The sequence below is a fragment of the Podarcis tiliguerta genome, assembly GCF_965153285.1.
Source record: "Podarcis tiliguerta genome assembly, chromosome: 14".
NCBI lineage: Eukaryota > Metazoa > Chordata > Lepidosauria > Squamata > Lacertidae > Podarcis > Podarcis tiliguerta.
The window spans coordinates 53,964,218-53,979,285 of NC_139547.1; positions in this window are offsets into that span (position 1 = coordinate 53,964,218).

The window sequence follows — 15,068 nt, forward strand, 5'->3', positions numbered from 1 at the left end:
ATCTACAATTAATTCTTGATTTGCATCAAAATATACACTCTCTCCAACACTGTTGTTGAACATGGTGTTCTTTAGAAAGCCATGGAGCTTTGGTGAAAGACAATGAAACACGGCGAGAATGTGAGTTACTGAGCTCTAGGCTTCTCTAAAGATGGAGCGGACTTGTGTCAGATGGTGCCAGATGAAGCTATTCTCCCCAGTGCCAGGTATTCCCCCACAGTCTGTAGTATTGTCTCTTTCCCCCTCAATATTCAATTTAAAGCTCTCCTCATCAAGTTCATGAGTCTCTTAGCAAACACATTCTGGCCAACTGCTGTGAGGTGCAACCAATCTCTTGCCAGATGTCCTTCCTCGAGGAAGTGGAGGCCAGGTCCAAGAAGCCAAATCTTTCCTGATAACACCACCTGTCCAGCCAGTGGTTTACTTCCAGTATTTCCCCCTCTTTTCCTGGGCCACAACCTTCAACAGGAAGGAGTGATGAAAAAACCACCTGTGCCTCTAAGCCCTTCAGCTTCTTACCCTGAGTCTCCCAGTTCCTTGCTATATGTTGAAGGCTGTCTCTGGCAGTACTGCTTGTACCATAGGGGCCAACTCCTAGGGGCCGAGGTCCCTTCAGTCCCCGCAAAAAAATATTTGAGGGGGTCAGACCTCCCAAAGTTGATGGGCATTGCATGTCAAATGGTGTGCATGTGCCACATTTTGTGATCAGTTATGTAGGGCTGGGCTTACCTGCCCCCTAATGTTGTATTCAAGTTGCACCCCTGGAGTCTGCAAGCAGCTAAGGAAAACTGCTGCTGGCAGAGAACTCCTTGCCCACTTCTTCATGCAGCCCAGCTTCCTCTCAGATCATGTGCTTTAGCAGAGCATGCAGCCAAGCACACCAAGAGCCACAAACCAGCTCACAACCGAGCCTCCAAACAGCTCAGACAAGAAACCAGCCTGAATCCTAAAGAAACAGTCTCACTCTCTTCGGTCTCTTCCACCAATCCCTCGCAAATGAGCCTGTTTAAAAGTCCTCTTTACAAGCTCCTGGTCAAGTTCATATGGCACTAAGTCTCATTCCATGAACTTCTGATGAGACGCACATAGGACTCCCCTTAAAAAGCAAAATAAAACACTGGGATGGGTGCCCTTAAATCTTTGCATCTACTTTAAAATTAAGCACATTTGGGTTTGGGTTGTTGTTGTTGTTTGATAAGGTATTATTATTTTTACCTTAGATGTTTAGCTCACTTTTCCCTAATGGGGGGATTATTTGACTGTATTGCATCCTTCCTAACCTGCTGAAGGAACGATCTGCTGACTCTGTACATGTGGATTATTTTCTCAACTGTTGCCTAATATAATGGTGGCCCCCAGTCAGGGCCTAAGCAGGAATCCATCTTTTTAATGGGCACATAGATTCAGAAAACCACAGGTACCTGGGAACTGGGGGGAATCAGGTGTTGTTCATTCCAATTATTTTCTGCAAATATAGTCATTTCTCCACCCCCACTCCAACCACCAAAAGGAAACAGCCAGATTCCATTTGGGTAAAACACAAGAGAAATTGCATTCATCAGTTCAGTACAGCCTGAGTGCAATATGTTTTGTTTTATGACACAGTCACTAGATCTCAGCAAAAAGGTGGAATTACCTGCCATGGCTGTATGTTGTGAAATGCCGCCCTCTCTCCTTTTACTAATATTTCATATTTGGATGCGAACATATATGTGGCATGCAAAGCATGAGCCACAGCATAAGCAGCATTGTAGACATTGTAGCTGTGGCCGGTCATACGCATTTCAAAGAAAGTATGAAGAAGGCTCTCCAACTTCTCTTGGCCTGTGCAGGTCTCCATGCTTTCCACATTCCCAGTGGAATCTCTTAATGAGCAGCTGAATGCCTGCTCCCAGAAATTCTGAACGAAACCATCTCCTTTTGCCCAAAAGGGTTTTATGCTCCCAACAAATGTTTGGAATCCAGGGGGCTCCTTTGAATGAACTGTGAAGGATAGGGCACCATGAAAGCTTTCTATATCCCAAAGTCTTTGAATTGATATTGAAGGGAAATCCCATTGGGATGTAACAATCCAGACTTTACACACAGGTGGCAATCCATGCATTGTTGCAAAAAACAGTAACATTCTTAAAACTTGGAGGGAGGGTTTTTCTCCATATACAACACATGCGCTGGTTTTTCCATCCATTAAAACTTGATATTTGTCCAGCTGTCTTAAAACCATGTCTATCAACTCTTCCATATAAGTCCTCTTTGCTGTTCTAAATGTGAAGGCACAACAGATGCCGTTTTGGGATAACATTGACTCCATTGTTTGCAAAAACTGATCCCCATTGTCATCATCTACAGCAACGAGCCCAATCCATGTCCACCTGAAATGGTGAAGTAATCGGACAACCCCCCTGTACTGATGGGCTTCATGTGGAACCATCTTGTACAAGGAAGAGAACAGGACTTTGTCATCCTGCACTGGGGAAATTGACCCATAGGTAAGCTGAAAAGAAATATATAACAATTCATCACATGGGCTATAGAGCATTACAATATCAGTCATCCTTCTAAAATGTCCATATCTCCATGCTTGGGTCTCACCTGTGGCATCTTGTAGATGGCGGAAATGGTGGCCACATTGGCAGAAGTTTCAGAAGCCAGCGCCCCAATGAGAGCAATGAGGTTGCTCCAGGCATCACACTGGAAGTTGGGAACAAGCTTATACTGTCTGGTAAGCAGGTTCAAGGTGGCCTTATAAGTCATTCTTGCTACATAGTAGCTGTTGAGAATGTGGAATCCCAAGGATATATTTGGAAGGATTTGGGGGTTCTCATTAATCTCTCTGATGGCAAAAACCAAGGCCAGAATATGCTGGTAGTTCTTTGGCACGGAACTGCAATGGGAATGGTTGACTATTAACCAAAGAAAATAGTGCTGGCATTTATTTCTCAGGTAATTGTAATGAGAGATACTGGCTATTTAACCAAACAAGCAAAAAAGGATTTCTCCTTTCATGGCCTATGTGGATGATTATGGCAGAACTTAAAACAAAAACAGAATAAGAAACGGGTGCATGTGCTCCTTTTGGAGGGCACTAGCAGGAGCAAATGTGTTGGCTCCACTACCCTCAATGCCCTCAACTGCACCTTGAGTTAGAACCGTCTGTATTCATGAATGCTTTCCCTGTTAGCAACCCCCTTCACAGGAGAACCCTGCTTTTCCTGAGCAGAGCTATGAGCAAGCTCCCATGACTGCTGGAATTCCACCTTCCTCTGCTGTTGCTCCACTGAATGATCTGAACTTGTCATAATACTGAAAGGGAAAGAGTCTTCCTTACACTGGTTTGCCAATCAATGTCTGGGTGGGCCGTTCCATGAAAGAGGGACTGCGGTGAAAGACAAACACCTGGGAAGCAATCTCTCCGGTTACAAAGTCGCCTGGCTGATAAAACTGATGAGGTATAGGAAGAAGATCGTCAGATATACTGCAATTAATGGAATGGGTTTGGCATACAGAGTAAGGCAGCAGCAGAAGGGAGAGGAGGACCGGCAGCAGGATCCTGTGGACCTCAGCCTGTTCTTTCCACAGCATCTTCTGTCTGAATCCTCACTTTCTCTTCTCTCTGAGAAAGGGAAGAAGTTGAACTCAAGGTGGTTTTCTTTTAAAAAGACTCAGAGGCAGCTGTACAGCTTGAGGGTGAAAATGAATGAAACCTTAAAGTTTGTAAATAGACAATTTCACATATGGGGGGGGGTCCTATGGTACTAAATCAGACAGAATAATTGACAACAGGAAAGGCGCTGTAAAATCTTTACCCTGAAAGCTCACAAACAGATATTGCAGTGAAGCAGATTTATTTCCTTCTGCCCATGTTATGGAATCCAGTTTTTCACACTTTGAAATATGGAAGTGGAGGACTATATTATCATAGGTGTTCTTTGAAGGTAACCTGAAATATGCCCAGCCTGTCCTGAGATCCCCAGCAATGACCTACATGTTTGTGTTTTTAAGCATCTGGTTTTTCTTATGGTTGATCTTGCAAGGCTTTCCATTGAATGACAAGAAGATAACATATTATTTAAAAATGGTTGGGAAGATAATCACCTCCCTGGTGTCTTGGCCTGTGAGATGGCGTCACACATGAGAATGTGATGAGTAGAATTGTTTTCTTTTATCAAATGTTTATTAATTATAATCCTCTCTTTTGAAGGGGATCAGGATGAAAGTAATGCTATCCATCATGGCAAAAGCCAAAATTTACCACTAGCAGTCATATCACAAGATGTGTGTAATGCCGTTGATAGAATCAACTGGCAGTTCCTAGAAGGCTTCTTGTCAAACATGAATATGGGACAACATTTTATGAATTCTATTGTGAGACTATACAAAAACTCATATGCTCAGGTTACGGTAAATGGTATAGATTCTAAAGCTTTCTCTATTGCAAGAGGGGTGTGAAAGAGATGCCCTCTGTCGCCCCTCTTGTTTGCCCTCTCAATTGCACCACTAGCCATCTCCATTGGAAACAATTTGGAGATAAAAGGAGCAGAAATTTTAAAAAAAGAAATGCATAAAACAAGTTTTTCAGATCATGTACATAGAGCATATCCCTTTCTACCCTCCTCACTCACTAAAACCCATACAAAAAGGTGAACAATTTTTCCACACCACTCTAAATGTGTGGAAATCAAAGTTTAAAAAACTAGTTCCCCCAATATCTCCCCTTACCCCTCTTCACTTTCACCCATCTATTAAAGAAGCAGGGCAATGTGACTGGGAACAGGTGCGTCTTCATAGATTAAAAGATTTCTATGCAAACAGTGTTGTTCTTTAGTTGTGTCCAACTCTTCGTTACCCTATGGACCAGAGCATGCCAGGCACTCCTGTCTTCATGCAAACAGTATCCGCCTACAAAAAGAAGAATTCATAGCTGCCATACAAAACCTTAAATGGTCATGGTACCATTTCAGCCAGCTGTTAAGATTCCTGTTAAACCCAGACATTTCCACTCAAGCAAACAGGAAACTAACTGCAATGGAGCACTTCTTTGTTAACTTCTCTCCACTCTCCAAGGGCATAGCTTCCTCACTTTATAAAGCTCTAGGAACACTAGAATGTTGTACACAAAAATGCCATGGAAATGGACCTAGATTTGTAAAAATAAGGGATGCCTCATTAAAACTTCTGCATAGATAGCATTATACACCGGTGAGGCTATCCTGAATATGTAAGGATGTCAATCCCAATTATTGGAGGGGAAGCGTAGTCAAGGGTTCATATTTCCATATGTGGTGGTGTTGTGGCATCATCAAACCCTTCTGGAATGCTGTTGTCAGAGAAATAAGCTTGATATACAACAAAACAATTGAAATATCCCCTGCACTAGCACTACTTGGGCTTCGGATCCTGTCTGCTGATGATTTCCCTAAAGATGACCTCTTAGCCTTTCTATTGACTGCTGCTCGTATAGAGATAGCCACATGTTGGAAAACCAGTGATGGACCAAACAGTGATTCTTGGTATAACAGAGTATGGTCAATAGCATTGGCTGAGAAACTAACATGCCTGGTGAGAACAGCAAAAGGCAAACACAATCCATATTTGTTCTCTTAATTTGAATTTATTGCAAGCAGGACATTTATCAACTATTTACACTTTGACCAAAGTGGGTCATATTATAGAACAGTGTCACTCATTTATATCTCAGTGGCTCCTCAGCCTGCAGATGTTAAGAGGTTGCAGGGACGCATACTGGAGATGGAAAAGTTGGAGATCTCAGCCCCTCATGTTTCATTTTGAGAGCAAGAGGGAATGTCACCTTCCTTTCTTGTTCCTTGATCAGTTCAGTGCAGAGGTAGCAGCTGAGCTGCAACCTTGGGAAGAGGAGGCAGAGAAGGAGATCACTTCAGCAAAGGATTGGCTTCCAGAAACATTTCTTCAAACCACGAACATTTTCTTCAAGGCTTCCTTCTGAACTATGCTAGAATCCCCAAGTCCTACACCTTTTTCACGCTTAGGACTAGGCTAGCTTTTTTCAGGTAATCATTCATCACACAACAGGAGTGATCTGACGGGGGGAGCTCGTGGCTCCATCCTCTGCATTTTGATCTTTTGGGCCACCTGTGTCTCCCTCCAGATTTTGGGGTCTGAATGAAGTGCTCTAAGCTGTACTGAAATGTGACAGAAGTAGAGAAGGCTCCCTCTTACAGGTATCCAACCCAGAATATGTGGAGGAAACCTGGAACAAGTGACTTGGGTGTGACAAATGCCCCTGGACCCAAATGGCCCTTGCGTACTCTCCTCAACACATAATTCTAACCATTTGACAGTTTTATGTTCTTATGTCATGACATTCATGTTGATAATACTGCATAAGCAAATACTTTTGATAATAACACAATACACAAATAACAATGAATGGGGCAAACAACTTAAAGAGATGAACCCATAATCACAATGCATCTGAACCTTGAATTTCCCTAGGCTGTGTTTGTACCTTTAGCTCTAGGCCTTCACATTTTGGGGGAAAATGCAGGCTTGCTGGGTTATGGCCAATATCAGGGATGTGTAGATGAATTTCCTCTAGTTCTGGGCAGGTGAAGTTTGGACCTACTGAGCTAAGTGCCACCTCCTGCTAATTACTCTTCAAAAGAGATAATAAGATTCATAGGATTCCAAGTTGGGAGGATGACTCCTCAAAGGTTCATCATGCATGATGCAACTTCCAAAGCAAGGAACACCCCGGGGAACAGATAATCCTCCCCATCATTAGCAGAATTGATGGTTTTTGCTCTGAAAAACACAAAGTGCTTCCAGAGCTCTTCAGCTACATCAGCAATCACCATCTGAAGTTATAAAGATCTCACATTATTTAGAACTAGATTTGGGTCTAGGCAGGACTCTGTATCATTCCTGTTATGATTATTTCCCCTCTGTTTGTTAGGGCATTCGTCTTTGGCCACTGGGAAATTGGACCTCATTCTATGGCTCTTAATTAACACACATATCCAAGCAAACTGCTTCATCACAATTGACCTCACTTTCTTTTGGACAAACTGATTTGCAAGGTTGCACCATTTCCCCCTCTTTATACAACAGTGCTGTGATAACTGTTGCTCTGTATGTGGATTTTTAAAACAAAAAGAATTATTTCAGATGTTGTTGAGGTCAATCCTGATGAAAGTGGTATGTGATGCTGCAGAGGCAAAGATGGGAGGCTGCGTTTCATGGCTCTGTTCTTCCAACAGAATCATGCTGGTTGCAATGCTTCTGCTTGTTCTGCTGTGTCATGGTGTGTGCCAGAAACATTCCATTAATTGTAGCATACAAGATGATCCCCTCCCAATCCCTCATGAATTTTACCATCCTGGAGACCTGGTCATTGGAGAGATTGTTTCTCAGGTCTTCTTCCTCCATAATCTCCTCTCTTTCCTGAAACAGCCGACACAGATTGTGATTAATGAGCCAATGTAAGGCACCATCTCTCCCTCTCCCTCATGCTGCTTATTTAATAAGTTCCAAGTATAGTTGCTGAGAACTTATATTTAAGGAACAATTGTGTTTGTTCATTTCTGGAGTGAGAAATGTGGCATCTATAGCATATTGGTGGCAGAAAGCATTCATAGTTATTTTTCTCAAAAGTGTTCTTGAAATGTATGGAAGTTGTATATTGTATTGGAACTAGGTTGGTGATTGTGCTGGGAAATTGAGGCACTCTGCTCAAGAGAAATGAGCAAAACCAGAAATAATAGTGGGAACAAAGGGGCAGTGGAAATCCCCCCCCCCCAAAAAAAATGCACAATGAAGGCTGCTTATCAAAGGTTAAGGTTAGCCAGTACATAAAGGTGAGTCAAGCTGGGAGCAAACAGGTCATCAAGCTGCATATGTGACAGTATAAAACCATATGTGTAACCTGCAGCCCCCATAGTCTCTTGTGTGCGCCACGAGATGGATGAGCCACCATTCTTGCATAAGAATAAAGCGTTTTTGTTTTGCTACCCATTGCCTGTGATAGTCTCTGCCACACAACAAATCTCAATGTGGCCGAGTCTCACAAGAGCATTTCCACCAGCCTTGCACAGAATATCTACGGGAGTGAGGAAGCATGACTAAATCTGGACGATATTAAAGCTAGTTATTCCCTCCCACTGTCAAATATTTTATTGCTTTAAGTACACTGGAGATGAACTAGCAATCAAATATGATGAGAGAATGTGTTGGCTAAGATGCATTTGGAAATATAGTCTGGACCCCTCTGTATAGAATGAAGTAACGAGATTGTCAGCAGAGAGTTGGCAAAAGGGTCTGATTCTATATTACTTCTCTTCTTATAGTTTCCTTTTAAAATACTAGGAAGCACATCATCCCTGAAACACAGTCTTAAACTGGAACTGAGGAAGGAAATAATGATCAAATGGGGGGGGGGGACCTGGGAAAGTGTGTGCCCATAGTGGCATGAGAAACGTTAGGACAGAGGAATCACATAGGTTCTCTCTATGCACGAATTTAAGGGGAAATTGTGCTAAGTTAATGGTGCAATGAGTTAAAACAATAATAAATAGAATGAATAGGAATTAAAGTGATTTTGGGAATTGCCAGAAAAAGGATGAAAATTGTAATCATGTGGCTGATTAGCAAGATGAATAATGAAAGAAAATGGGAATAGGTTAGGTATATAAAACTCAGGGAGAAAAGGTAGTGTGATGGGATGAAGAGCTGCTTGTGTGTAAATTGCAAGTCCCTCAGAGTTTGAACAGGTTCTCAAACCTCTGCCTGTGACGGAGCCCCTCCAGCATGGCTGCGTCAATCGCTAGCAGAATCCGAAAGTGGTTGCTTTCGGAAACGTTTCCAACATAAAAGCTCCTTAACGGAAACACGTCTTCTGGACTCTCTGCATGACAGTTTCCGGCGAGGAACAGGTGTCCCTATAGGAGGTCCTGAGACCTCCCCACTGTTTTCGCTGGAAGCATCTCTGAGCCATTCCTCCGACTCTCCTTCCCTTGACGTTCCTGTTCGCCCCCTACTGGTTCCCTCTTCAGGTGTTACGTCTCTCTCTACCTCAGAGAGCCTTGGCACCTCCTGTCCTGCCGATGGCAGTTCCCTGACATCCACCTCCCCTCCAGGGCCCCCTGCACCCCCTCCCGTCTCCTCCCCTACGGGTTGTGAGGAGGTAAAACCCCGGAAAGAACCTTCCTCATCGTCTGAAGTTTCGAACACCTTTCTCCACTTGTTGTGGTTCCTAGTCTCTCGGTACTCCTCGTCATCTGAGTCCGTTCCTTCTTCCAACTCCGACTCCGCGAATCCTTCCAGTTCCTCTTCCTCGTCTGTGGTGCCGAAATACTCCCTCCTAAACCTTGCTACCGGCTGTGGTTTCCTCGGGAATCTTTGGTGGAACGTTTCTGTTAAAACCTCGTCATTGACCTCCTCTGCAGTCACCCAGGTGTTTTCTGACTCCGGTTCCCCTTCCCACGCCACTAAATACTCCACCTGATTGCCCTTCCACCTGGAATCGAGGATTTCCGCTACATGGTTACTGCTTTCCCTCTCTTCCAAGACCGGTCCCCTGGTGTGCTCCCCTTCACCTCCTCCCTTGTACGGTGACAGTAACGACCTGTGGAACACTGGGTGCAATTTCATGTGGCTGGGTAACCGGAGTTTGAAAGCCACTGGGTTGACCTGCTGAATGACCTCAAAGGGTCCCAATCTCTTGGGTCTTAATTTTTTACAACCCCCTTTGAACGGCAACCCTTGGGTGGACAGCCACACCTGATTCCCCACCCTTATTGTTTCACCTTCCCTTCTGTTCTTGTCTGCCTGCTTCTTATATTGTGCCTTGGCCCTTTCTAAGTTGAGCTGAAGCTGACGATGGATCGCTTCCATCTCTTCTACAAAATGTTCGGCCGCTGGGACGCTCCATCTCTCGCCTCCCTCCCCTGGGAATGCCCTGGGGTGACACCCGTAATTGGCCAAAAAGGGGCTCATTCCTGTGGACACATGCTCCGCATTGTTGTAGGCAAATTCTGCCAGCGCCAGCTTTTCGACCCAATCATTCTCTCTGTCATTGACATAACACCTCAGATATTGTTGGAGGATGCCATTTGCTCTTTCCGCCTGCCCGTTGGTTTCAGGGTGCCGGGCAGTCGAAAAATTGACTTCCACGTGCAGCAAGCTCATGAGCTTCCTCCAGAACCTGGAAGTAAATTGTTTGCCGCGGTCTGAGATCACCCTCAAGGGGGCGCCGTGCAGCCGGAAGATGTGTTCTACAAACAACTTCGCTGTTTCTTCCGCTGTGACTGCATGTGAACATGCTACAAAGTGGCACATCTTAGTTAACAGGTCCACTACTACCATAATGGCCGTTTTCCCCTTGGATTTGGGCAGATCCGTCATAAAATCTATCGATACCGCCTCCCAAGGCCGTTCTGGCGTGGGTAATGGTTCTAATAACCCTGCCGGCGCCCTTCTTTCTCCCTTGGCCCTCTGGCATTGGTCACACCCTCTTACATACTCCTTTACATCTTCCCTCACCTTGGGCCACCAAAATTCCCTGGTGACCATCCACATGGTCTTGTGTTGTCCAAAATGTCCCGCCGTGGGACTATCATGCAACTGCTTGAGTACCCTCCCTCTCAATTCACCTTCTGGTATATACAGTGCCCCTTTGTAATACAATGCCCCGTTTCTTTCCTCAAAACCCTCCAGGCTCTCACCCTCTCCCCTGAGACCTCTGAGTTTATTTTGGGCATATTCGTCATTTTCCGTTTCCTCTACCAGTTCTCGTCTCCCCACCAGCGCCGCCCCACACACCCAGCGGTCCTCAGGAATGACATGTCTTTCTTCGATTGCCCCCTCCCCCTCCAAATACTCTGGTTTGCGTGAGAGAGCGTCCGCCCTGACGTTCTCTGGGCCTGGTACATAACAAATCTCGAAGTGGAATTTGGAAAATTCCTGTGCCCATCTCACTTGTCGTTGGTTGAGTACTCGAGCTGTTCTCCAATACTCCAAATTCTTGTGGTCGGTGCACACTTGCACCTTGTGTTGTGCCCCAATCAATAAATGTCTCCACCTCCGGAACGCTTCGTGAATGGCGAGTAGTTCCCTGTCATACACCGTGTAGTTCCGCTCGGACTTATTCAGCTTCCTCGAGAAAAAGGCACACGGTCTCCACTCCGCCGTATTTCTTCCCGGCTGAAGAAGTACCGCCCCTACCGCTCTGTCTGACGCTTCTGTTTCCACTCTCATGGGCTTCTGTAGGTCCACATGCAGAAGTTGTTCTTCCGAGGCGAAAGCCCTTTTCAGTTCTTCAAAAGCTTGCTCTGCCTCCGCCGTCCAAACAAATTTCTTCTTGCTACTGAGGCAGTCGGTGATGGGCGTCGTCAAGTGTGCAAAGTTCTTAATGAACTTCCGATAAAAGTTCCCAAACCCCAGGAATCTTTGCACATCCTTCTTGGTCTTCGGTGTCTTCCATTCCAGCACCGCCTGGACCTTGCCTGGATCCATGGCCAATCCTTTGTCTGACAAGCGGTACCCCAGGAATTCCACCTCCTTGGCATGAAACTGGCACTTCTCCAGTTTCACCCACAGCTGATTGGCTTGCAGCCGGCCCAACACTTCTCTCACGTCCCTCACATGCTGCTCTTCATCTTCGGAATACACCAACACGTCATCCAAAAAGGCCACACAATTCTTGTAAAGTAACGGTCCCAAGACGTGATTGATAAAACTTTGAAAGCATGCGGAGCCGGCTTGGAGACCGAAGGGCATTACGAGGTATTCAAATGCTCCCAAAGGGGTGAACATGGTGGTCTTCCATTCATCCCCCTTCCTTATGCGTATCAGATTGTACGCCCCCCGCAGGTCCAGTTTTGTAAAAATCTTCCCCTTCCTCACCCTGGTCAGAATGTCATCAATTCGGGGCATAGGAAAAGCCAGGGGTTCCGACACGGCATTTAGGGCCCTGAAGTCAACTACAAGCCTGGGCTTATCTGTGTTTTTTTTGTCCACAAAAAACACTGGGCTGCCCCCCGCCGCTCGGGACTCTCTGATGAAACCTCGCTTCAGGTTTTTGTCAATGAACTCCCTCAGCTCCTGCATCTCCCTGTCTGACATGGCGTACAGCTTGCCCACTGGGAGTTGAGCCCCAGGGAGTAGGTTGATTTGACAGTCAAAGGGTCTATGCGGCGGCAGTTTGTCCGCTTCTCTTTCGCTAAATACGTTGCTCAGATCTGCATATTGCGGAGGCACCTCCCCTTTATTCATTACCTCCATCCCAGCTAGGGTGAGCCTGGCTCCCCCTGGATTCTTCCCCTGCTTGCAGTGTTCTAGGCAATGCGCTGACCCAAAGGAGACCACCCTCTGATGCCAGCCCACTAGAGGATCGTGTAGTGCCAGCCAGCTCATCCCCAAAATTATGGGAGCTCCTCCCAAGGTGGCCACATTAAACGCTATCCTCTCGGTGTGCCTTGCCACCCTCATTATCATGGGGACTGTCTGTTGGTTCACTTCTCCTCCCAACAACTCTCTGCCGTCAATCGTGGTCACCTGCAGGGGTTTACTTAAGGGGAGGGTTTGTATTCGGTGCTCCGCTGCGAACTCCTTACTCATGAAATTACAGGAGCTGCCTGAGTCCAGAAGGGCCTTGATCTGTAGGGGGTGTCCGTTTGGCAGCTCTAGCAACACCTCTATCACTAGAGCAGGTCTGGGAGGTTCTGGTGAGGGCACTTTCACTGCTTTTGAGCCTGGCTGCTGTGCCCCGACGGCAGCCAGGCGTTGGCTTTTACTTGCTCCTTGCTTTCCTCCTCCTCTCCCCCAACAGCTCCTGCCATGCCTTGCCATTCCTTTCTCCGTGGACAGACTCTGGCAAAGTGTCCTGGCTGTTGGCAGAGATAACATTTCTTGGCGCTCTTTCCCTCTTTCTTCCGCCCTTCACCGATGTTTGAAACTGCGCGCGCCCGCGCTGTTCCCACTTCCATCGGCTGTGCCGGCGGGAAAGGCTGCTCTGGAATGTCTGGAATGCGGAGCTCCCTCCAACGTTCTCCTTTCCCCTCCCGCTTCTCCAAAGCCCTCACTTCCTGGCGCGCTCCTATGGCCAGCGCAGATTTAGTCAGCTGGTCCATAGACTCCGCTCTGGGGGTCCGGGAAAGTTCATCTTTTAAGGACGAAGAGAGTCCTTCTTCGAAAAGCATCTGAATGGGCTCCGCAGACAGGTCCCACCCCAATCTATGAATCAACATAGTGAACTCAGTCCAGTACTCACGGACAGTCCGGTTCCCCTGTTTGCAAGCCATTAACTGCCTTCGCACCCCGCCCTGCTCAATGTCGCTGGAAAACATCAGGTCCATGGCACGAAAAAACTTCCTTGTGTCCTTTAGGATCTCATTATTTGCTGCCATCAAGGGTCTAACCCAGTCCTTCGCCCCTGATTCGAGATGGCTAATTACAAAAGCCACTCGCGATTCCTCATCAGGGAAGTCATCAAATTGCAGATTGAGAGCGTATTGCATCTCTGTCCTAAAAGCATGATAGTTTCTGGGGTCCCCCCCAAATTTCTGCACCAATCCTGGCATCTTTCTGGTGAGCGGGGTGGCTTTCTCCTTCCCCCTCTCTGCATCCTGAGCCCTCCTCTCTTCCAGCCTCGCCGTCTGCAAGGCAAGCTGGATTTCCAACGTCCTGTACCTTTCTTCCAGGCTCGGACCTCCTCCAGCTGCCCCTGCTTCTCCGGTTCCTGCTGGTTCGCTCATGATGCCTCTCCCTGGCACAAGCTAGCTTTCGGTGACTTTCGGATTGCTGTGATGGGATGAAGAGCTGCTTGTGTGTAAATTGCAAGTCCCTCAGAGTTTGAACAGGTTCTCAAACCTCTGCCTGTGACGGAGCCCCTCCAGCATGGCTGCGTCAATCGCTAGCAGAATCCGAAAGTGGTTGCTTTCGGAAACGTTTCCAACATAAAAGCTCCTTAACGGAAACACGTCTTCTGGACTCTCTGCGTGACAGTTTCCGGCGAGGAACAGGTGTCCCTATAGGAGGTCCTGAGACCTCCCCACTGTTTTCGCTGGAAGCATCTCTGAGCCATTCCTCCGACTCTCCTTCCCTTGACGTTCCTGTTCGCCCCCTACTGGTTCCCTCTTCAGGTGTTACGTCTCTCTCTACCTCAGAGAGCCTTGGCACCTCCTGTCCTGCCGATGGCAGTTCCCTGACAGGTAGGTTATACATTTAATAACTAATAATGAATAAACATACTGATCCATGAGAAATAAGATTAAAACTAAACAAAATATTTTATGTACATTGTGGAAAACATGTAAAGAAAATCTTACTTTTATACTCAGTTGATTGGCAAAGGGAATGACTCAACTGAGGTTCAAACTGCAAGTCAATCTTGGAAACAAGCAGATGAGAGAAGAAGAGTATGGATGTCCTTTGGTTGCTTCTGTTACTGTTGTTTGTCAACAGCTATAACATCTGTAACTTCCATGACAGTTCGGTGCCAAAGAACTACCAGCACATCCTGGCCTTGGCATTTGCTGTCCAAGAGATCAATGAAAACCCTGACATTTTATCCAACGTCTCTCTGGGATTTCACATCCTCAACAGCTACTACACTGCCAGGATGACCTATAAGGCCATCCTCAGCCTCTTTTCTACACAACGGAGGTTTGTCCCCAACTTCCAGGGTCACAACCAGAAAAAAGTGATAGCTCTGATTGGAGGATGCATCTCCGAAATCTCTGCGAATGTGGCCGTCATTTCAGCAATGTACAAGGCTCCACAGGTAAGCCTGTTCATGAGAGAATAGAGAGAACACATCATGGTGGGATCATCATGATTTCAGAAAATTTTCCTGTCATCCTTTGGAGAAATGCAGGTTTAATGATACTGCTATCAGGTTTATCGACAGTTCCTTGGCCAACTGTGCGGATCAACAAGTTTTAAGCAGGGCTTTGTTCTTTCCCGGATCCTGTTCAACCTTTTCATCCATGACTTTGATCTCTAGTTGGGAGTTGTACGCTGTGAACATTGTCTGACATAGACAATGGGGCGACATCCTCATAGGGAAAGATGTGGGGCCAGTAGAGGAGATC